A 24,501-nucleotide genomic window follows, 5' to 3' on the forward strand; every position below is an offset into this window, starting at 1 on the left:
GTCGAATGAGATGTGAGATGATTTGGCTGATTACTGTTCTCCGAGGTTCATGTGGTGTTGAAAAACCTGGAGAAGTCACGGTGTTTGAAAATAGCAATTTCAATGAAGGGAGAGGTTTTACATGGACTGAAAATTGTGGATATTCCATTCAACAAATTAAAATATTCTAAAATAAACATGAGAGAGCCCTTGATTCAGTTTCTGTCAATTTTACAGGACCAGATCAGTAATTATTAATAAGCAACAGATCGTTGCATAGCTCTACGACATGGTTTCAATATTTTACAAATGTTGTTTTGGAACTATCAATCAGACTGGGCCTTGCGCACAAAACGTTTCAGGATTCCAGATGGGATAATTTTGCTGCTCTAAACAGAGTAGTTAAGATGCAGGAGGTAGCACGCCATATGCTACTGAGATGTAAATGTTATTAATGAGGGGGAGGGAGGGGCTTCCAGTCACAAGTTTGTTATTCTCTTATGTAATAATACTTAACAACTGTTACAGTTTAAGTGCACACCAGAGCTTAAACTGCCTGCCCTTGTCCTCTCAATCTGCTGCCAGTTAAAGTCAAAGACCCTCAAAGGTCACAGCCGGTCCATGACCCTGACGCCACACCAGGAGCCACCATTTCATTCGCAGTCGATTACGTTCATGTCATTGATCTCAACTTCTTTTGCCTGTTTTTGACAGCGGAGAAATGACATCGCTGAGGCATGTCCCTTATGTCTTGGACAAGATGGGTTTATTTAATTGAGTACACTTGAGATGAACTGAACATGATTTTTTAATCATACATTGTTTTAATCATCGTGTATCTGTTCGAGAGACATGCACTTGATTTATGAGCCCTACACACGGTTTATTAGAACTACAGGGGCTAGCAAAGATAAGCTATCAGCGGCAAGAAAGGCACATTTTTATGATGCAGCCTTTTTCTGTTAAAGGAAATGACTCTTGGATCGTCATCAGTATAACTCATAATATCACACCGAGAAGTCCACAAGTTTGATATTGCATGAAAACAATAATATATATACACACTTTTTTATTTGTTCGTGACAAGGCATCCTCCCCACACTGCTTCATCAAAGTCATTTTTCATGAAGGAAGCCTCTTTTCTTCTCACTGATAGCACAGTGGCTTTTTCTGCTCCACCACAAATGGAGACTCTGTTTGATTTTAGCTTTGTGCAACGAAAAAGAATGAGCAGAGATATGAAGCAAATGAAGCCATGAATAACTAATAACATTGCTGCTGATGCTGTGGTAGTCACATGAAAGATTTAGAGATGAGTCAAGCAATTAAATTGTGCTTAGGTAAACAACGTCCCACTACATTAAACTGTCTACTTTTTTCTCAGCTTTACAGTGTCTTTTCTTACAAGTGTGCAACCCATCATCTGATTATGTCCCAGCTCAATAATGCTACTAAGAGAGATTCTTCATGGGTGTCAAGGAGGCTTTGGCTTGGCTGACACCGGTTTTACAAGTGCAGGAGTTGGAGGTTCATGCACAGCAGAGCCTCTGACGGGGAAGAGCAGCCATGTATGTAGGTTTGCAAAACACTGCTGCAGGCCACCAGGGCTTTCCAATATTGACAGATGGCAGGGAGCTGTTCCCGAGAAGGTTGAGGGTGAATAGTTGGATGCTGGTGGAAATTGGCGCGCTTCACCTACTATTCTTGTCTCGATACCATGCGGCATTAACAAGCGCCCTGACGTCTATTTACCCAAAGACAAAAGTCTTTTTAGAAAATCATTTTCATGCACATTTGCGAGAGGACAGTCATACAATACTTAGTCTACCCCTGTGTTCACACTTTAGCGGTGATAAGTAAACTTTAAGGTGCCAGTGAAGCCCGTCGCAGTTATATAAAGCAGTCTACTGCACAGTGAAACAGCTTGTGCTGGCAGATGTGCCGCTGCATTGTGCCGTATCTCCTGTCCTCTCATCCGGCCCTTATCACTAAAGCACATTCGTTTTAGGAGCCAGAGAGCGTGGATGGTACAATCCAGTCCTACCCTTCTTTTAAAAGCCATCTACAAAGCATCATATAATGTGTAAAAGTGATGAGTCTCGTGTTTAGCAGCAATAAATGAAAGATGAAATGATTTGGTGGGATCATCAGATTAATCTTTTGTGATGTCTTCAAGCGCTTTGTATTATAAGCACCCCATCTATTGGCACTAATAGCTATTCATATCCAAATTCAGACTCCCTTGCTGGGAGAACTACTCCAAACTCATGTTCTTTTAACAGAAGCATATTTTTGGATGAGAGACAACCATAATACTTTGATCTTGCAGGTAATCTTGGGCAGTCCTTGCTGACAATATCCCCGTGTCAAGCCGAGGGGATCTTGACAGGTCAGGGAATTGGAGGGACGATGTCGGCACAAAGTGTGAGAACAGACATTGTTCTTCAAATAGAATCAGAGAATTCCACAGATAAAATGTTTACAGGGCGAAGGGCGATCTAACTTGATGATTCCTGTGTGTCTGTAGAAAATGTAATATCAAAGGCCTGGCTTCCATTAAGGCAAGACCAGTGGGATGTTCTCAAGTCTCATTCCTCAAATGGCTTTGTCAGCTTTGTCGTGTAAGACTCTTGTTTAATTGCTGTGCATCACTTTAGGGGGCCATTTGACCGGGACAAAAATCAATGCGCCTCCATCTGCAAACCCAACCAATATCTCTCACCATTTTTTTTTTGTCTCTGCATGACTAAAACATGAATTATTAATTTGAAATATGTTGAATTCAAGAATACTTCTTCATTGATGGAAATGTTTTCTCCTGGTTTTGTCAAAGCTGGAGATATTATAGCAGGTGTTTCGCTTCACGTATTTTTGACAATAACAGGTACAATCCAAACATAATTCATAAACCATTTCACAAGTCTTTATTGCTTGCAGTATGAGGAAATACTTTACCCACCATACAGGACGCAGTTTTTTCTTTTTTTATGTTCTTGTTGCAGATGAGGGAAAATGAAACTGATGTAGATAGAGTGAGGGGAAATTGACAGATGGACAGACAAAAGGGGAGAGGAGATGGGTTCGCCGTAAACAGATTGTAATTAAGTGACTAGACTTCAATTGGAAGAGATATCTAGAGGAAATTTTGTGCTTTGACTAGTTCAACTATGCATTTGATCCCACGGTTTTTATTTACCTTATCGCCACTGGCACCGTATTCACTGCTGAGTAGATATAATGCAGGAAAATGGGAGGTATCTTCAGTGCAGCCCGGCCTATGCATCATCTGGCTCTGCTCCTGGCTGTGACACAGTCCTGGCAGTGAGGTGATTAATGTGATAGGTGGAATTTGTCTCGTTATGTTGACACCGGCTAATAAATGCCTTGTAAACAGCCAGTCACAGCTGTTAATGCATCATCATAATCCTGGATTAGGAGGTGCCAGGAATGGCCAATAAATGCAATTAGACACTGACAAAATTAATTCGCCCGTACGCTGACTTTTCCTGCACCCTGTCTGTTTGAAGAGAAACTCAAGTGAGTCGTACAATTCTTCACAGGGTCACACAGGGATAAACCCACTAAAAATTTCCCCCATTAAATAAAGAATATCTAACTCAATTTGTATTCTCTACAATGTGTAATTTGTAGAAATGAAAACAAATCTCCATGTTTGCCCTCCTAATATATTTGGAATTATGGCATTATCAGGAATGGAGTCAGCTTTGGAAGGGAAAAATTGAAGTTGAAAACCATAACCTGAGTGAATATAAGTGCAAAAATGTTATTAAGCTGAAACTCATTATGTAAATGCTGTATTTCAGACCAACCTTCCCATATCTCTTAGAGGAAAGATGAGACAGGTGACTTTTAAATGTGACTGGTCGGTAAAGAGGTCAGCAAGACAGCCATTAACATCCTGTCACTTATCGCTGTCATGCCTCATTGGTGGACTCTGGGATGCATTTCTTCATGTTTTTAAATCACCTTGCTTATTTTTTGCACCTGGGACTTTGGTCCAATATTTTTCTAAAGATCTTAAAGCCCCCCCCCCCAGTACCACCAACCCCCAGCACCCAGTCGTACCGTCCTATTACCAGAATGATGGTCAATTGAGATGATCAATTTGCATAATGGAGCATTAAATTGGGCCCATCACACACACACACACACACACGCACTCGCGCGCACACACACACACACACACACACACACACACACACACACACACACACGCACTCGCGCGCGCGCACACACACACACACACACACACACACACACACACACACACACACACACACACCTCACTGCAGCTTGCTCCCATGGAAGGCTCACTTCCAGTGGCAATTGCTCTTGAAGGGATGACATGTTTCCTCCTTGCTGGAGTATCCTTTCACCATTCAGACTGAAGCATTTGGCTGTTGAATATACTAGCAGCCACTGAATAATGTAGGCTCCTATTCAAGGGTGATATGTTACTGATATGAAAAGTTCATGAAGGAGGAGGGTACCTAGATGCAAGAATGAAAAAGAATGTTCAAGTTAGATATTTCCTTTCCCCTCGATCATCCCTGCCTTAGCAGAAGACCAAAAATATCAGAAGCCTATTCAATGATTCCCTCAGAAACACTCTATTTCAGGCTTTGTACGTCATGAAAAGACCAGGATTTTTGGTTGATACTCGTGTGACCTCCATGTCAACTGTAGGCTTTGTGAGTTTCACCTCAGAGGCTGTTATTTGTGAAAAGTTGTTTTATTTTGCCATTAACGTGCAGATCTGAGTCAACCGTAGATCTGAGTTGGCTATGATCTTTCACACACAAAAAACCCCAAACAAATCAAGGGTTTTTGTGGTTGAACCTTTTCTTTATCTTTTCCAGAGACGCTGTCATTCATGTGTAGCTCACGCAAAGTCAAACCAAGCTACCAAAGCGAGACACCAGAAGAATCTTTCAAACAGGATCATTTTTTAAATCGGTTTAAATTTGTGATACTCATGAATACAGTTTGTCAAGAATATATTTATCTTCTTCTTTTTACAGCAAGTCATCAATTTAATTTTTTGTAGGGGGGGATACTAGATGTCACTGCAATTTTTTGATAATAAAAGAGGGTTTTCTTTTTTCTTATCATCTTTCCCCCTATTTTTTTCTCCAATCGCGCATCAGCATTTACAGCCTGATGTGTGGTTGCTCTGCTGAGCAATGTAGGTTACCACTTCTTCCTCCATTACATGTGACATCATCAACTGCATCTTTTAACAAGGGGCACGTGGGAAGATCATTGGCCCCCAGCTCCCCTTCTCCTGGAACCAGGCGTGAGCGCAACCATCAGGACACGAACCCTCATGCCAAACTTTGACTGTACAGAAAACCATCCAACCTGGAAACAACGATGGGAGTCGAGCCAGTGGCCCCTGTGTTGGTGTGCAATTGAAACGACAGCTATACTACCAGGGCACCCAAAGGAGCATTTTATTTTAAAACATTAAACATTGTTTCAGTCTCATCAATTCCCATTAGTTTAATGACATCCTTAATTGCAACGTCCATCCTCGTGGCGAGCGGTGGTCAATTCTTGGACACGGAGCAGATCATTTTGATTAACACCCACAGAGGAAATCTGAGACCGTTATCTTAGGCAGATTAGTTGAGCTTTTTAGAACCATGTCAGCGCCTTTCGGACCTGTGACAAATTGCATTGGAGGAGCTGTTAGGATCTGAAGCTGGTGGGCTGTGATTGATGTGAGTGCTGTGTGAGTGGCAGGGGGGAATGAGATAGAGCCATCATGGCCCTCCTCTCCCCCATGTTGCCTGTGTGTGAAGGGTTTTCTCCAGGGGGAATGCTGTCTCCGGAACAATATGGCAGATGCTCCTTGGTGTACCGGGTTTGTTAACTGGCCATTTGTAAGTGCCCATTTGGCATACGGGGAACTGGCAGCAGATTCATAGAATACAGTGGATGGATGGATATTTTATAAGGCTTCATACATGTTTCAGATTACATTGTTATAGTGTTAAAAAAATTTTTTTACTACATTGTTGAATTTTTGACTATAGTTCCTCTCAGTAGAGAGTATGCTGGACATTCAGCTGATTTTTTTGTGTCATAAGTAGTAAAACTTTGATTCCCGTGAGTGACTACTACCAATTTCTGCCACAGGCAACCTTCTGCTGCTGGCAGCCACAACCTGGCAAGTGACTGACATTAAAGAACTGAAGAATTCGGAGGTGGTTGTGAGGCAATGGAGCGATACTTCTATGAAGCTTTTGTCAAATATTTTTATGACATTGCCACTGAATGAAAAGGGACTGGAGTGTGATTTGGCAGTTTAATGAGGAGCTCTGTATTCAAAGGAGCAAAACTAAGTGTATTTTCATTTTGAGGCCCCCTCCAATGAAAATCAAGCGTTTGAACATGTTAACACGACATTGTTTTGTTTTTCTTAAGCCACAAGGCGTATCAGGAGCGAAATAAGCAGTGAGGCTGGATGGTTCAGTGTCTTGGTTTTTTGACTGCATTGCAATGAAAGTCTCAAAAACAGATCCAGACAGGACTGGTTTCATATATCTCACATCTAAGGAACCAAATCCCTGGTGCTTACATCATTAGCATGGTTTGGCAAAACAAGGGGTATCAGTTAGGAGTGGGAATATGTCCCAATTCCTCTCTCAGGGTTTTATTTTATACCCCAGAAAGAGCACAAATATCATGATAAATTAATTGTTTTCATAAATCTGATAAGGAAATGTCTTAAAATAATAATTCCGGACATCATCACAAATGATTATTTTCTTTTTCTTTTTATTTCCAATCTCTAACAACAAGTTTTTCTCCCTGATCTTTGGATGTCTGGTTATGTCATCTGGCTCTTTATTGTCACGTGACCTTGCGAGGTTTCAGATTTTGCTTTATCAACAAACATTTGGAGATTACAGGGAAATCTAGACCAGATTATCTATAGAGGTTGTGCTGACCATGGCTACAGTATACATAGTAATACATGGTTGAAAGGACACATGAAAAAATGCATTTAAGAGTTTTTAATTCAGTCTCTATTCTTTTATTTTTTTAATCCATGCATCCATGCATCCATCCATCCAACATAACAGCTTATTCATTTATTTCATATTTTGGAGTCTGTAATTTGTGGTGCTGTGAGTTAAACTGTTGCTTGATTCCTAACATTTTATCAACCTAATTTATAGGAATTAAAGTCAACAGAATATCAGGAAGATATCTCAGTATAACCTCGTCCAGTATTGATCGTATGCTATAGTTGGATTACATCGTCTGGCAAGGAAAAAAGAAGTGACTCATGACAGTAAATCCCTCTAGATTGTTTTCTTCTGTTCATAAATAGCCTGTGTCTGCATGACAGTGTGTATGTTTTTCATGTTTGTTCTGTAGATGTTTGTACACACTTGCCTCTCTGCTTGCACATATGTGTCTCTGTGGGTGTGCAAACAAGCCTCTGTTGGTGTGTCTTGTCAACGTGAGTTTGTGTTCAGAGCCTCAACAACCTGGTTGGTGGGGGGATTAATTGGTAAGGCTCTACATGCATGAATGCGATCTAATTTACCTCCATCAGCTGATACATAATCACAAAGGTCCCTAAACAGCCAGTGATGAAATTCATCAGAAGGTCTCGTTCCTGTTTGGCGTCTGGTCTGGTTAGTACAAGTGCTACCTGGTGCTTCTCTCAAGGCTGTCTATGAGGCCAGAGCAAAAACATCCTGCTGTCTGACTGGAATCTAACACTTTCTTTTTTTTCATTCCATTTTAAATGTCACGCCCAAAAGAAAACTCAGCTGAGTATTTGCTCCTCTACACTCCAGATCCATACCATTAACATAAACGGAGAATCAATTATTTCAGCCCTGATGGAGCTGATTATGCAAAGAAAATAAAGGCAGACGGAAGAAGTCTTAATTACAAGATGACCTATGTCACCTTTCTTCCATCACCAGTGTACCAGCAACATGTTGGTATTTCATGCGTGAGTCAGTAATAACCTGATAATAACTGCTGGAAAATTGAGCTATCAGATTGTTCCCTTTTGCTCATCTCTTTATTCTGCAACATGACAAATCGTAGTTGCTGCAGCTTTACCCTTACAACGCTCTCTCTCTCTCTCTCTCTCTCTCTCTCTCTCTCTCTCTATGTCTCCCAACACACAAACAAGACACACTTAAACAGCAAAAAAAATTTGACTTGTGTCAAATGCAACTCAGGCTCTGTATACAGTCACCCATTTGATGGGCGGTGTAGTTCTCCGTGGGCTGTGGAATACAATTGAAATCTCTCGATCTGTTGAAGCAGAGGTGCTGAGAAGCCACTCAGGAGCAGCACAGTCCACAGCCAGTTAGTGTAGTTTGAAGAGGGGCTTACCACCTCCATGACATGCCCATAATTTATGAGAGATGGGGAAACAGAGGAGCAGATTACAGTGAGCAAGGGTGATTAAGTGTAAATGAGCAGTGGTGGCGACTCAACGTTTGCCTCTGGTGTTAAAAAGAAAAAAAAAAAAAAAACCTCTGCTGAATTCCCTTGGGAAATGTCACAGAGGTTATTTTTTTTTTTTTAAATGACAAAATGGGAATTGTGCCTGCATCTTTTATACTCATTAGGACCTGGATTATGTTCCAAGTCATTACCTCCTTTTCCCATCCCCCATTTATAAATCAGTGTTGTGGAAGAGACCAACAGGCACTTAAAAGTGAAAATGTTTGCAAGAGCCACTCTGGGAAAAACTCAGTGTAGGTCTCTAAAATGAGTGATATTAGCGAATGTTGTTGTGAGGATGACTTTTGAGGCTCATCTGCTCTCAAAATAATGTTGATGACATTAGCAGCATATATGCGTGTACCTGTCAGAGCAGGAATCAGTCTCTGTTTAGAGACCACTGAGTCATTTCTGCCCTGCCCTCCCACGCCTTCCTCTGAAGTTCCTTGCTGCAAAGAATAATGATGATGCTAGGTCAATGGAGGAGATGCCTCGGGTCAGGCAAGGTGCCAGGATTTCAGTTTTGGCCGTGAATTTTGTTAACAGAAATAAATACTGTTTGCATTTCTTCAACAATTTCAAACTGGTTATATTGTGTCTTGTTGATGATACTTCTAAAGTCATTTTTTTCCCCTCAAATATTTCCTTTTCAGATTATTTACTTGTTGTCTTTATCACAAGCAAACCACACAGACATATCGCTTGAAGTGCGTGTAAACGAACCATAACACCCTTCTATCAGGTCTATTTCCTGCTGTGGATCATGGTCCAGCACATCTGTTCATTTAGAAAGAAACCACCTTGTTCGGATTATCTGGTGGGATTATCATTTGTTTAAATTGATTGCACAGAGAGAGAGCTGGATTGATTTAGCATGAGAGAGAGAGAGCCACCCAATCCATATGCTCTCTAATCTAAAAACAGCTCAATACTTTCCAGGCGATATACAGGGTTTGAACATTTTTATTGAAAATTAGCAATAGGCTTTTTTTTCCCCAATAACTTTCAAGGCACATAAACCAAAACTTTCCAGACTACTAAAATCAAGGGTTTCGATCCATGTCACTGCTAGCTTAGCAGACAAAAGCAAACTGCTACTGGGATTTCTTACAAGGCCTGGTTGTGCAGCTTTGTTCTTCTCATACAACTGTGCCGCATCCACCCTGAGTGCCACACTTGAGTTGAGAGACAAAAGCAGTACAGAAGCTGGAAAACATGCGTCTATCCATTACCTGAGTACCGCTCAACAACTGAGGAAAGTGTGGCACATCGCCGCTTCTGGGTCTAGGTGACACGCCTTAACCCCACGCAATTTTCTAGGATTGCAGCGACTGTGTTCCAGTTCTTTTATGGATTTTATAAGTCATTTTCTTTTGAGCCAGAAGAATGAATTAATTTAGCTGTAGCTACAACATATGTTTTACCAAACAAGCTTGTTTTGGCTACCATCTGCTGCTGAACAACTTCCGTACTGTGATGTGCCTGAGCCAATTTAATACAGTTTTTAATTGATCTGTTTGCATTTAAAGGTATTATACAAGTTAAGAAAATATAGGTCATTTAGGAGTCACAAGTCTTTGAGTTTCCAAGTATCATCTATTGAGGAGGTAGAAGAAAAAATAGACAAATACAGATAATAAACAGACTCAGGAAACAAGATGTGTCAAATTAAAAGTGTTGCATTATGATGGGTAATTCAGTCACACTAGCAGTGCAAATATTAACAGAATAAAAACATGATGATTGCACTGCATAGCAACTCAATCACTCCTAATTAAAGGTATGAACAGAAAAGCATGTGGGCTACTGAGTTGCTGAGTAACAGCAAACATACAGTGAGAGAGAAACGCAGTTGTTAAATCTTCCATTCTTTCTTAATCCAGATTGTGCAAAATTGAGCTGAAACGCTTGTTATCATGACAAACATATGATTAAATGATCTAATGGTGAACTGTCCAATCGGTAGAAACGGATTTTCTTCTAGAGCATCCTCAACTCCATATTTCTTGTAAATCATGCAACATTGCTGCCACCTTTCCAGACAGCTGGGTACAATTGTGTCTGGCAGATGTCAAGGCATCCTGGCAAAGCAACACAAATCTGGGACAATTGGACTCAGACAACAAACAGACGGGACAGACCTCTAAATCAATGCCACCACAAGAGGACAGTGTTGATTTATCAGCCCAGATACATGATTATCAATATTGATGTCCCTATCTTTTACATATATATTAATATATGTATGATTTCAAACTACGTGAGTTAAACATAACATCTTTCAGATGAAAGGTAAATGGGAATGTGCTTTAATCATCATCATCAGAAAATTGGGTTATTAAATAGTTGAGAGGCCTCTTACTTCATACTCTATGAAATGAAAGTGCGTGTGTTTTTGTGTGTGTGTGTGTGTGCGTGCTTGTGTGTGTGTGTGTGTGTGTGAGTGTGTAATAATGTAAGGGGCTATATGACTAGCGATTTAACTCTCTAATAACCTCCGTTGAAATGAGAGTTTTGGGGATTGAGATAACAGCCGATTATCACTCTGTGTTATTGTGATAAGCATGCAAAGAAAATTAAACAGAGACACAGGGCATAGCCAATAATGAATATGGAAACCTATTCATTGAGTCAAGCCCTAGTCTTTTCACACTGTAACAGCCTGACATAATAGATATCCTCTCCTGATTGCCGAATGACTTCCTGCCACGTTGATACAGATACAGGTTTCGTTGAAGTCCTTGGGTTTGGTCAATTATAAATATGGACGCCTAATCACAGAGAAAACACTATTAGGCCACAGTGCATCATTGCCCTTCCGTACCTATATTCAGACTCGTGGATGAATCGGTGTCAGAGTCCCAGAGAGATTTCTAACACTGTAGATTCCAGTCAAACGGATACAAACGTCTGTATGGTGTTGGATGTATGAAAATAAAGACCAACATCACTCCATTCTCATATGTGCTTGGAAAATGAATCATATTGACTCAGTCAGTTACTTAAGTTATCAATATCTCCCTGTATTCTTGTAAAAGTCCCTAATATTGACACAAGGTCCTTTGAGTGATTTCACCTTTTGAGTGTGATTCGCTCTCACTCCTTCTTATCCTGGTAGTTCTGAAGCACGATTCCCCCACTCCCCCCACTCCCCCGCTGGCTTGTGCTCACATTGCTCCCGGCATGACCTAGCCTGATCACACTTACGTCATCTCTCAGCTGTACGGTAACACACACTGTACCAGAAGGTGACAAGTTTACACCCCTGCAGTATAACTGTCAACAAGCGCTAGCATGAGCCATCACCACTCAGCGCTCAGTGGAATCTCTGTAGGAGAGGCTGGCGATTCCAAATTGGACTTTAGGATGGATAATTGGTTTAAGGCTGATCATTTTGTGAACAGCATTTTACCACTAGAATGTATCTTTTTGTTGCTGTCTAGCAACCAAAGGGTCGCTGGTTCGATGCTCACTTCCCCAGGTGACCATGTCGATGTATCTTTGGGCAAGAGACTGAACCCCTAATTGTTCCTCATGGCCCTGCACCAGACTGGTGACCCCACCACCACCACACACACACACACACACACACACACACACACACACACACACACACACACACACACACACACACACACACACACACACACACACACACAAACACACCCTTAATGGATAAATGGTATAGAAAATGAATGGATGGATGGATCTTTTTTGTCTGCTGAGCTGCCTGATTATATCATTGTCTGCGTTTTGTGCAAATGCACGCGCCACTGCACCGTACTGTAGTCCAGCTCTTCCAACAGTGCCAAGGCCAAGAAAGCACAATGTGTCTGGGTGCAGTACGAAGCAATCAAAGTGAACAGGACTTTGGGTACTGTTTGGCTCAGCCAATGTGAAAAGGCCCTAACTACCATTGCATGAAAAACCTTGGCTGCATTTCATTTCCATACAGCAGACTAATCATACATCTCTTTACAACAGGGCACATAATTTTCACAGGCTAAAAAGAATCTGTGCATTTTATTATTTTGTGTCAAGAAGTGATTTTATACATTCAAGCCAATCAGCAGCTCTGGAGAGCTACTGGCTCACTGGAGTTTCAGCTGGTGTCTGGCAACCCCGTGGAGACAACAAGCCCAGGAGGTCAGCCCTGTCTGGCACGAAAACCACACTAACACTTGCCACTTTAATTCTTTCAGACATACAAAATGTCAATTGGTGAGATTTTGAGTCACAATCTTTTATTAGACTACCTTATTTTAGAGCCAGATCTGTTATATGATAAACTGAACTCACTGCTTAATTGTTGTGGATATACTGTAAAACAGTTTTATATCCTCCAATGTATCTCCCTGCAATAAGTTAAAAATGAGTGTAATTTACAAAACACTGAACAGATGCCGCACCCTTACCTTTATTTTCAGAACACTCTGAAGTGCTTACCTTTGCTAGGTTACAAAAAAGTCTGGCCTATTTGAAATCTGTTCTATGAATTTTAGAAAGGATAACTACAACAATGGAAACAAAGCAAATGTCGGTTTACAGCAAACAACCTTATATCTGAAGAAATGCCTGCAAGTTGCAAGGAGAATGTTGCTGCTGCCGCTTGTTCTACAGCTCCGGACCACTGAGCTAAAGGAGCTTCACAAAACACATTGGAGATCGGGGAGGTTTCCTGAATAGGCTCACAGTGAATGATATGGACTTACTGACTTCAGAGGGCTGACTTGCATACGCTCACAAAGCTATGTGGAAACTAGTCAGGAAGCTAAGGTAGATTAACATGCTTGTTGCTGGTTATTTGCTCTAGTGGTGGGGATGCTACACTGTCAAGTTTGGAGTCCCTACCCTTCTCTTCTATGGTAAGGTGCCCCGGTGTTGGTGTCAAATATGATAAAAGTTGCCTTTGCATCTGTCAAATCCAAGTTAAGTGCCTGCTGAACAGTATAAATGAATATGCACAAGGAACGCAGCAGCCTTTTATTTTTATGAATGCAGCTTCCTACTGGAAGTAATATAGGTTACATTTAAAAGTCCTGGCCCTTGCAACATCCCTTGATACTCACATCCATGTGAAGACCCATCACAGATACAGTTTACCGTATAGTGGAGCTCTGCCGGTGGTTTATAGTGACCAACTGCTCTTACACTCTGCATTTCTCTAAAGACTAATACGAAACCTGAAATCAAATGTCAGGATTCAAAAGATGTATATTGCTGCCTTCACTGGGGTAAAATAGTAGTGTGTGTCACTGATGCTCTCCAGCCTCTGTATAATACACCACATGCTTCCAATCCATTTTCCACTTGTGCTCCTCATCACAGAGCAGATACCCATGAATGCATACTGACCCTGCGTTCCTCCTCAGTATGCAGGAGAAGCGCGCGCGTGCATGTGTGTGCGCACGCGTGTGTGTGAAGCACAAAACGTGTCATATATCTAGATTGATGTTGGTTTGTCAAAGGTTTAGATGGCCGCCACCTGTCAACGATCATTGCTAATATTTTTACATATCTCTATCTGTCGTTTCATCATTTGTTTTCTTTCATCGGTCATTCTACAAGAAATACTGAGATTGAACTTGAAGGGATTACAAACACAGAAGCACTGAGGCTATGAATAGGTCTTATCCCTCATTTCCCTTGAGAATATATCAAACAAACAACAAACACAATCCTCCCTGAAACAGCACTGACACCACCTCATGACAGGATTTTAGAGTCGGGTCTAATATCACTCCCTTGTTCATTATTCCCAGTAGTGAAGCTTTCTAACCTGGGGAACTATCCCAAGGGCTCCCGAGAGAAATCGAAGACCACTAAAAATCATCCAAGTGGAATAATCTGACATGAAAAACTGCTATTAACACTGATTTTTAGTTGAAGTGTACAGAGTGTGGCTGTAGAGAGACAAGGACCATCAGATATAATTTGTTTCCTCGGTTTAGTTGTTACGAGGTTTTTGAACCAATTTTATCTCATTGCTTCAAAATAAATAAATAACTAAATAATAATAAATAATAACTAAATTAATGATTATTTATTATGGCTTCTACTTTTTCTCTCTCTCCCCACAAGCAAAAAAAAATCTCTCGATGGCCACTTCTTGGCCACACAGCAGTTCATGATTTAGTTACTGGTGAAAGGAAGAAACGTGTATGAAAGGTCATCTGACTCAGTTGCATATCAGATGTATGAGTATTTGTTCTGAATGTTCACATTCAATGGTGTCCACAAAATGAGTTACAGTTAGAAAGAGAGGAAAGATGCATCTGTAAATACTGAGGAGAGGGTGTAAATATTTGATTCAAAATAATATTTTTCTTTCTCACCTCAGCACAACTTGAAGTCGAAGTCAATGTGAGATTGTTTATTTCTCAGTGTTACAAAAATTGTTGAGCTCAACCCCCCAAAAATCTCTTCAAATGTCTCACCAGCTCAAAAATGCATTCAATATATGCAATTCATTTTAGTTTACATGATAAAACTGCAACTAAAGTTGTTTGAGTTGAGGGAAGCTATCAAAACATTGTGTATATGCCAGAGACCTTTCAATGTTGGAATAAGTGCAAGGGTAATTCACATATATCAACCTCGGGATCCACACTCAAATAAAGAGGCAGAAGAAAAATATATATGTCCATGCATACATACTCACCTATGTAACAAGGAGTTGGTTTCCACCATTGCTTAAAACCACTTAGCAAAGCTGAGTTTGTCACAGAATGCTGGTCTCCTTCCATTGTAAGTTCTGCAGACAGCAGTACATCAGGAACGGTAAACACACTTCTTGCAGGCAGTCACGTTTATATATGTAACGTTTTAATATTGGTTGATATAAAGTTTATGACAATGAAAGATTAGGAACAAATCAGCTTCTCGTCCGTCCGTTCACACATGCCTCACCTGTGCCTCATGGTTCTGAGCACCTGTGCGTGTACATCTCACCCCTTCCCTCTTTTTCATCTAAGGTCTCACTTGCCGTCCAAGCCAAACCCTTCCCCACATGCTCCTGTCCTCCCAGGTTCCGTCTCTGTGGAGTTTTCGTGCTCTTCCTTGTGCCCAGGTTTTTTTGCTGGGTGCTCCGGTTTCATCCTACCATCAAAGCACGGGCACCATACCTCCTCTATCAAACCTCTTTCCCTTCTCCTTACAGCCACCAGGGCTGATGGTGAGTTAAGGCTGCCAAGATATAACCCCCACCCAGGGTCTAGACTCCAGGTTCTTCAAAAGAATATTTGACTCTATCACTCATCCCACTGCAATCTCCTGCTTCCCCCACTCATCGATTCAAGTCCCTCACCATCCAACCTTTGCTAATCTTAAGAAAAACAGCGACTTTACACCAAACCACCACTGTGGTGTCTTTGTTAGTGATTCTCACACTGTATCATTATACTATAGCATGTGTGCTTGCAGACATAACATTTGAGTTCTTGTGTGTGTGTGTGTGTGTGTGTGTGTGTGTGTGTGTGTGTGTGTGTGTGTGTGTGTGTGCCTGAGTGCGTGCGTGTGCACATGCAGCACAGCTCTACTAACGTGGCTGTCAACTTGGCCCAGACCCAGGAAGCCACATCCAAAAGCTCACAGCTGTTGTGTCTGTCCTCTGTGGCAGTCATGACACACTTTCCCTCTGAAATACACACTCACAATTAATTCTGCTTCCATTATGGGCTCACTCTATATCATGTTGGTTAAATGAGGAAGAGCAGGAATGGAGGACATTAGAGAGCGTTGGTTCCTCACATCTTCTATTCATTATATTGCCTTTGATGAGTTTGTCACGCCAGGACTGGCTAATGAGTCCATGGTGATGCCTTAGATGTTGAGTTTCCTTGTCAGGGGTAGGTAGCTCTGCAGGATAGAAAAACATGTCAAAACTGTTTTCATCAAAACTTATCAATCTGAAACATGTCAATAATTTGATTTCAGTCATTACAGCTGGTTTAATGTCGCTCAGTTTTTTGCTTGTGCCCTCTGAGGGTAATTTTGTCCTGTCAATTCATCAATACTGCTCCAATTTTTAAACTTCCTGTATTTTTTTTAACCAACATACTACATGATCTGTTGATGAGAGATTGTTCAATCTTTGTTGCTAAACATGTTAAGAGCATCATTGTGGAAATGGAGGTCACTTTAAGTACTGAGAGGTGGTTGGGTCACTTTGACACATTTCACTCTGGGGCATTTGATTGCATATACCAAGCAATCCCCATGGAAATAATCTTGGATTATCCTTGTGCAAAGCTTATCCCCCACATCTCTGAAATGGATTTCCCCAAGACATCAGCAAGCATGTGGCATCAGACTGCAGAGCCTGTCATCTGTGATGCCATTTCTGTCCATATGTGAGAGTGAGATAGTTTATGCCAGTATGGCCCCTGATGATCTCTCTGTCTTTCATGACCAGAGGCAATGGGCAATGGCACTGGACCTGTCGCCATGGCACATCACTGCGTCCGTGTGTGAGACCTCAGAAGGCTGTTTGCCAAAGGGCGCACATGATAGGTGGAGAAGTGGAGTTAACCAGAACAAGATTGCAGGTGTAAACTTGGATTCCCCCCCCCCCCAAAATGTGAAAAAAGCATGTTCTGAGCAAGCAAGTAGTGACTATCTATCTATCTATCTATCTATCTATCTATCTATCTATCTATCTATCCATCTATCTATCTATCTATCTATCTATCTATCTATCTATCTATCTATCTATCTATCTATCTATCTATCTATCTATCTATCTATCTATCTATCTATCTATCTATCTATCTATCTATCTGTCTATCTAAGCACTGACAGACTCTATGTCCCCATGAATAGCAACTGACCAGTGGGACCAGATGGATTATGTTTGGAGGGGGCTGCGATTAACCTGCATGATGGTGATGTGCCTCACAGTCATAAACTGTCCCACAAGTCATGGAGGTTTTCTTCCATGTGCGTCATCAGTTCCATGTGGAGGATGGCAACATCAACGTGGATCTTCTTGACTCCAAGCCGTGCTAAATGTCTGACCTGTATTGGTTCAGTCTGATTTGTGCTGTCTGCTGCCTCTCACGAACCAGTTTGCGATGGGCCTTTTACAATCCTGCTGAGAGTATCAGGCCTCTCCGCCTGACACAGATGAGGTCTGGAGTCTGGCCCTTGTAGTGGATGATGTAGGCTAGCCGCAGGGCATCGATGAGCAGCTTTTGCTCCCAGTTCACTCCCTCCTTGTTTCCATTTTCCCTCCCTCCATCCCTCTCTCCTGCACACTCCTCCCTCCAAGTCTCCAAGGCATGCTGCACCTGTCCCTGCACCAAAAATACCCAGGGATGCCAGCAACCCTGCAATCTGTCACCTCCAGGGTCTCACTGACATTTTTAATCAGAATGTGATAGGATCACCGGTACAGACGATATTTACCCCCTTAGCAAAGACACTCCCCATACTCAAGGCTTACCTGCAAGTGTGATTTGTGGGGATCCTTGTTGTGAGAGCAGTACACACTGGTTTCTGAGAGAGGTAACAAAAACAGGGGCTGTGTTTTCATTTGGAAGCTTTTTGTCTCTGCATGGTCCATGGGGTAGACATAGGTTTGTGGTTTTGAAGACAAAAATACATCAAAGGATGCATTTGATGGAGTCCAATTATTGGAGTGTCAGGATTAAAAGCCAATATGTAAAACACACTTTGCACTTTCCCACCCTTTCATGCTTTCTTACTCACACACCACGGGGGATAATGATTTCTCCAAAGAAAGAAAGGAGAGGCTGGTAATAGGTGATGTGCTAAAAGTAATACAACAAACAGAGGAAATTAGTGCATTTAATAAAGATACTGATATTGTCATTTTTTTCTGCAATTGTGCAGCGTACCATTTTTTTAAAAAGAAAGAAAAAGAAAGACGGAAAGAATGCATTTTCTCAATTTGTCTCTCATTTTAACATACGTATTTTAGACTCAATCAAAAAATGTTTGTTCTTTTATCTGATTCCTACCCAGTCGCACATCAACAACTTCACCCTCATAAGCTGTCGTGGTTGTTGCTCCCTCGGCCGCATGTAGAGTCATTGGGCACATCGAATCACCTGACATGTCCCCAGCAGGTATCATACCAACATGAGGAACGGCAGTAACTAGAACATCCCCTCAGACTGTCCCGGCTGCACCTGCACTGGTAGGCAACAGCTGCACTACCGGGGCAGCATGAGGCTACAAAACTGTTCAGAGAGCAGTTGCAGAGAGAGTTTTAGGAATACTGTAGAAAAATATTTTGTTCATACCTAACACACTGTATCCTCCCCTGAAAGTTTGCTATATCCCATTGGCAGTTTTTGAAAATCTGTGCTGAAGGCATAATTCCCTGGCCCTCACTCTAAAAACGTTTCTTTTGTATCCTGGGATGCTGCAGCCTCGGGAAAAAAAACAAAGAATCTCTTGAGCGGGGGGGGGGGGGGGGGGGGGTAGTCTAAATAAATCCCAAATGGAGAAAGCTTTTTTTTTTTTTTTTTACCTCTATGATGCTGATGAATAACTAATTCAAGAGCTAGCAAGAGAAGTATCCCATATAGCCGTTGTCAGGACCGTTCTGAGGAGAAGTCACACACAGGCAGATGTTACCTTTAGGCGACTGGTATATTACCATGGACAATAGGAGGCATATTATAGAATCATCTCTAGATCTGTGAGAGGAACCACGTGCACCTTCATTAGTGCAGCTGTGGGCTGTTGAGGCAGACAGGTGAGCAGGGCCAGTAATCAAATGAGAAGTTCAAAAATCCACCAACCCCACTAGAGAGATAAGCTGTGCCTCAGTCTAACTTTGCTGCTGTATAATTAAGGGTTATGGAATGTCTCTCATCTCACATATGTTATACTGCTCTTCCTCAGTGGCAGCCTATCCAGTGTGCAGTGGCTGTGTCCCATTTCCTCAATAAAAGTGGTCGGGTAAGGGACTGACTGCCGTCCCCTCAATGGTTGAATAATGGTGTGATGCCCTTGCTGCGCAGCCCCTTGGGGATTATGTTTCAACAGTAACCTGCCAGAGTAAAGGTTGTGGCAGTAATTAAAACCAAATATTTAAGAGCTGGCCAGCAGTCCAACACTGAATTTTCAGATGAATGTGGGCCAAGCCCAAGGACCTTGTTGCCTGCCCAGGGCTCCATGTGCACCACAGAGAAAGTCAAACTGATTGAGTCAGCTCAACTGCTGGCTAACTTACTGAGCTGAAAGGCCGCGTGCCTGCTGGGACCTCTTGTTACAGAGCTGGATTCTTTTTTTATGTTTATTATGGAGAAGAGAGGGATAGTGACAGCTTTGAACACTGGGCATGTCACTGAATACACTGAATGCTGAAAGTTAAAAGCATTATTAGCTTCGACATGAGAATACTGACTCAAATAAAAGGAGAATTTCTTTATGTATTTCTTTCTGTTTAAGTTTTTCGCACATTTAAACTTGCCTGAAGGTGCAGTAAACACATGTCAAGACCAATTTAACCCCAACTAACCCAGACACTATGTGATACAGACACATGGCCAATGTTTTTTATTACTCTTTCACAATTTCCTCATAGTTATTTTTTATTTTTTTGGTCTCATGTGAACACACACACACACACACACACACACACACACACACACCACATAACACAATTTCATGGGCACTTTCTGGTTTCATGGGAGATTCTGTATATATTCACACACCACTCTAAGGCCTGAACACCAGATAAATATCGGTTTCTTGCATGCTACTCATCTCAATCAATACACATAGTGCTGGATCATACTACATTTATTGCATAAAAGCTCAACAGCCCTTTTGACTTCGTTTGATCTTTTGTATAAAGCACCTTATGGTAAAAGGAATATGAGAACTCAAAATCACAGGACAACTACTTACTCTGCTCTCTTGTCCTGGAGGCAGTTAGTGGGCTGGCAGATCCTTTGAGGATCATCACATCCACTCCACTATTTCTCTGAGACACTTCCCTTAGGCCAAAAACTTAAGACTTAAACAACTGAATTTATTTGTTTCACTTATTTATACCCTGTGCATGCACACAACCCAACACCTTGATAGTCGCAGCAGACCAACAAGAAACTTGGAGACTCCTAAAAGCGGTTTTAATGTTTCATGTTTCGAAACATTGTCTTGTTCGTGAACTGGATGAATGCTGAGAGTTGTCAATGATGAGATACGATTCTTCTCTCGTTTTCTCTCTCTTCCTCTCTCTCTCTCTCTCTCTCTCTCTCTCTCTCTCTCTCTCTCTCCCTCTCTCTCACTCTCTTTACTCTGCATGAGATTGAATGTGAAATAAATACCATCAGTAAACAAGTGCCGTTCTGGGCTTGATGTTCAGGAATGGATTCCAGATCTGAACGATTATTATATCAAGTAACGTTGACACATCGCTTGTGCCGCTGTTATAATATCTGACTGGCTCTCATCTTCTCACGGCTCTCAGCTTTACGTTCTTTCTTCTCTGAGACATGATGACACTGAAAACTGTTTGTCAAATAAATGCTAAATAGGGCTGTTCTTCAAAGGTAGTGCATCAGTGCAGTATATACGAATATGCAATTGAAGAAAGTGTTGTCTACATAAATAACACGCGCCGTGAGATATAGCTTCGCATTTGGTTACTGGGTGATGCTAGCAATTTGCTCTATTCTGTGTAACTACTGGCACTTCCAGCAATAGATTTATTATTTCCACAATTAAAATTCCTGCCAGAATTTGTACCAGTGTAACATTTGAAGGTTTTTCCTGGCTGAAGTGAAATAATAGACAGCCATCAGTAACTGATAGGAACATCAACAGACACTAACCAGTTTTCTCATTTTTAGTCCATTTTAAGACAATGAAAGAGAGAGACCGCACAGTGCTTGGCGTTGACTTTTCAGAAAGATAACTTAGGACTCAAAAATATAACTGTGGTGTATGTTTGAGGAAAAAAAAAAAAACAATTTGATCCTTTGTTGTTTTAAGGCTTTTGAGTATCTTTAAAAAAAATTGCTCACAAAAGGAAGTCCATATCAGGGTAGAGTACAGGAACATAACTTCATATCTTTCCTGTTATTTTGAGCACTCGAGAGTGTTTTGAGACATTCAAACACTCAAGGCAGCAAAAAAAAAAAAAAAAAAAAATCACTTTTCATTAAAGTATTCATTTTTAAGCGTTTTCTTTTTCTAATCTCTTGTCTTTCTTTGCAATTATACAATAACTTCTGAGGCATAACTCCAGACAGCCAGAAGGTCTTGGGTGCCCTGTACAGTATACAGGTCGGTTCACTGTGATTGGGTATTTACTTGCGGGCACAGATGATTTTTGGCAACCCAGATACATCACTGGGAGAAGTGACCTGATTTGATTTGGTCTAATGGGAACAGTAGTGCGCATAAACTCTCTGTGGGATAGTCCCTAAAACAAAATAGGGCCATGCTCTCCACCGGTCCTGGGTTAGGACTCATTTTTGCTTCAGGTTTCATTGGGTCACCTGGACTGAACAGATAAACACTTGTGAGGATGCAGATCCATAGAGAGACTTTTGATCCAGCCAAGAGCAAAAATGAAGCAGAAGGAAGTTTTGCCTCCCTCTGGATGGGAATTTCCACAAATGTGCCAAAAACATAAAAAAAAACAAAAAAAAACAAAACAAAGACAAGCAGTTCTATAAATGCCAATATTGAGTTTATTTTGAGAACATTTTGTACTGTGTGAGTCAAGTTTTGTTCCCTGACATAATTAAGTTACAATCCGGGTCATCATCATAAAAAAATAGGGCCACTTTACTGGTGTGATCTCCTAATGCAGACCCAGATGTGAAAAATTAGATACGTGGCCAATTTTGATTATGATACTGAAGATTCAACTGTTGTTAGATAACTGTACATGGGTGCTCATTGAAGAAGGCCAGTGAAAAAATCCCCTATCTTCCTTCCTCTACAGCCATTTTCATGAGCTTTGAAAGAAAAAATACTGAATTTAACTGTATTTGCTCAAAGACGGGGTACTGTAATTAAAGTATGATCCAATTTTGCATTATGTTTGACTGTGGTTATTATATAACCTGATTTCCTTCATCATTAAATGTTTACAACAGCAAAATAATTTATAATTTCAGAGTTAAACTAGCAATTGCAGCTCATGTTTTGCGTTTTGTGTGTTTTTGCCCTCCAGCAACCTGCAGAACTCCTTTTGTGCAAATCTGGAAACCTGATGTTTGAAACAAGCTCATTTAGTTGCAAAGCAGGTCATAATCACAGGACTAGAGAGCTATTAGAGGGATAATTGGGATTTTTTTTTATTATTTTGCTAGTTACCAACGCTGATATTGATTGGTCAATTTAATTTATTTATGAATTTTTTTTAGCAAAATCAATATTGTTGCTCATAGTGACTCTGTAAAGTTGGGATTAGAAAAAAAAACAAATGCAGGGTCAAGGGGGTCGCTCTCCTGTATGTAAAAGCTGGCTGAGGCTCATTGAAATTTAATTTGTGAGCACTGTGGAAGAAAATTTCATCGAGCCTCAGGCTCGTGCACATACAGGAGCGTGACCTTATTGACTCTGCATTTGTTTTTGGACAACTTTCTAGAGCAATATGAGGAAAGTAGTAAATACGGCCAGCCTTAAAAAAAAAAGAGCTTGAACCATCCGTGTAAGTTTGTGCGAATTTTAAAGTATACATTTTCACATCTGTCTCCTCTCTTATTAGTTAGCGCCATGTTGAGTTGTGTCACACTGCAGAAACTTTGTGGTGGTATTTGATAATTCCTCTCTTGTTGAAAGTAATAAGAGTTGTGGGGTGATGGTGTGAAAGAATCACGACCGTCTTGTGAATGCAAAGCCCTCCAGAACTATAAATGACGTGAAAGATGTAAGTCTCGGCAGAGCTTATCTGCAGCTCATGTCATGCATGGATGGTAATATGCAAACAGAACAATTTTGAGAAATGAGACAGGAGCAGAAAGTGAATAAAACAGGCTATTCCCTTTCATTTACAAAGCACATTCACAATTTTGTAGGGGCGGCACGGATCAGAGGTAGAGTGGCTCTCTGGAAACCAAAGGGTCACTGGTTCGATCCTCAATTCCCCTGGTGACTATGTCCAAGTGTCCTTGAGCAAGATACTGAGCCCCTAATTGCTCCTGATGGCCCTACGACATACTGGCAACCCAGTGTCAGCTGGGATGGGCTCCAGCCCCCCCCCCCCCCCCCCCAACCCCCTGACCCTTTACTGATAAGCAGTACAGAAAATGGATGGATACACAATTTATAGAACATAATATAACGATAACTGTTTTAATAACATTATTGCTCAGAAAATGGGAGAAAATCATTTCTAAATTAGCTTTGACAGTAAAAATGTTCATGTTATTTTAATACAAGCTACAAAAAATGGCTCCGTTTTCCATCCAAATTCAAATAATGATTAAAACGTAATGATTCTCCAAAAATATGGCTACATGTGTCACGTTGTTCTCCTTCGTTTGCGTTGAGAGTCTGTGTATACTACACCAACAGGGATTGCAAAGAAAAAATTACAACAGGATCCAGCTCCTGCTCTGCTAGAGCAGTTTTTTTTTTTAGTTTGCCCCAAATTTCATTTCCTGCCCTAAAATCCATATCACTCCCACACCCACTGAGCAGAGGAGTAGGCTACAAGTGCTATTTGCCAGAGTACCACCGGCTCTAGAGGGTACCTATACAGTTAATTTGTGGTGGCTCTTTTCTTTGAAAGGCTAATTACTCAGGCTACTTGTGCCGATCAAATGCAAATGAAGCCACATTCTGATGAAAAGTTGCAGTTCATGCAGAAGTCAAGCTCCGAGCTCATCTGTAAGCAAGCTTTCATCCTGCAAGAGCTGAGGCTGGCTTTTTCCTGCTCCTTTGCATCACAATAAATAAAGGAAAGGCTCCAAACTCGACTTAATACAGAGAAGATATTTCTATATTTGTGTTTGTTAGTGTACTGCAACAGACTTTCCCCTGTAGTTCATCACTGAAAACAACAAAAACATTGTTGTTGAA

Source organism: Aulostomus chinensis, chromosome 14 (assembly GCF_037954235.1).
Source record: "Aulostomus chinensis isolate RoL2024-O1b breed Wild chromosome 14, RoL_Achi_v1.0, whole genome shotgun sequence".
Classification (NCBI taxonomy): Eukaryota; Metazoa; Chordata; class Actinopteri; order Syngnathiformes; family Aulostomidae; genus Aulostomus; species Aulostomus chinensis.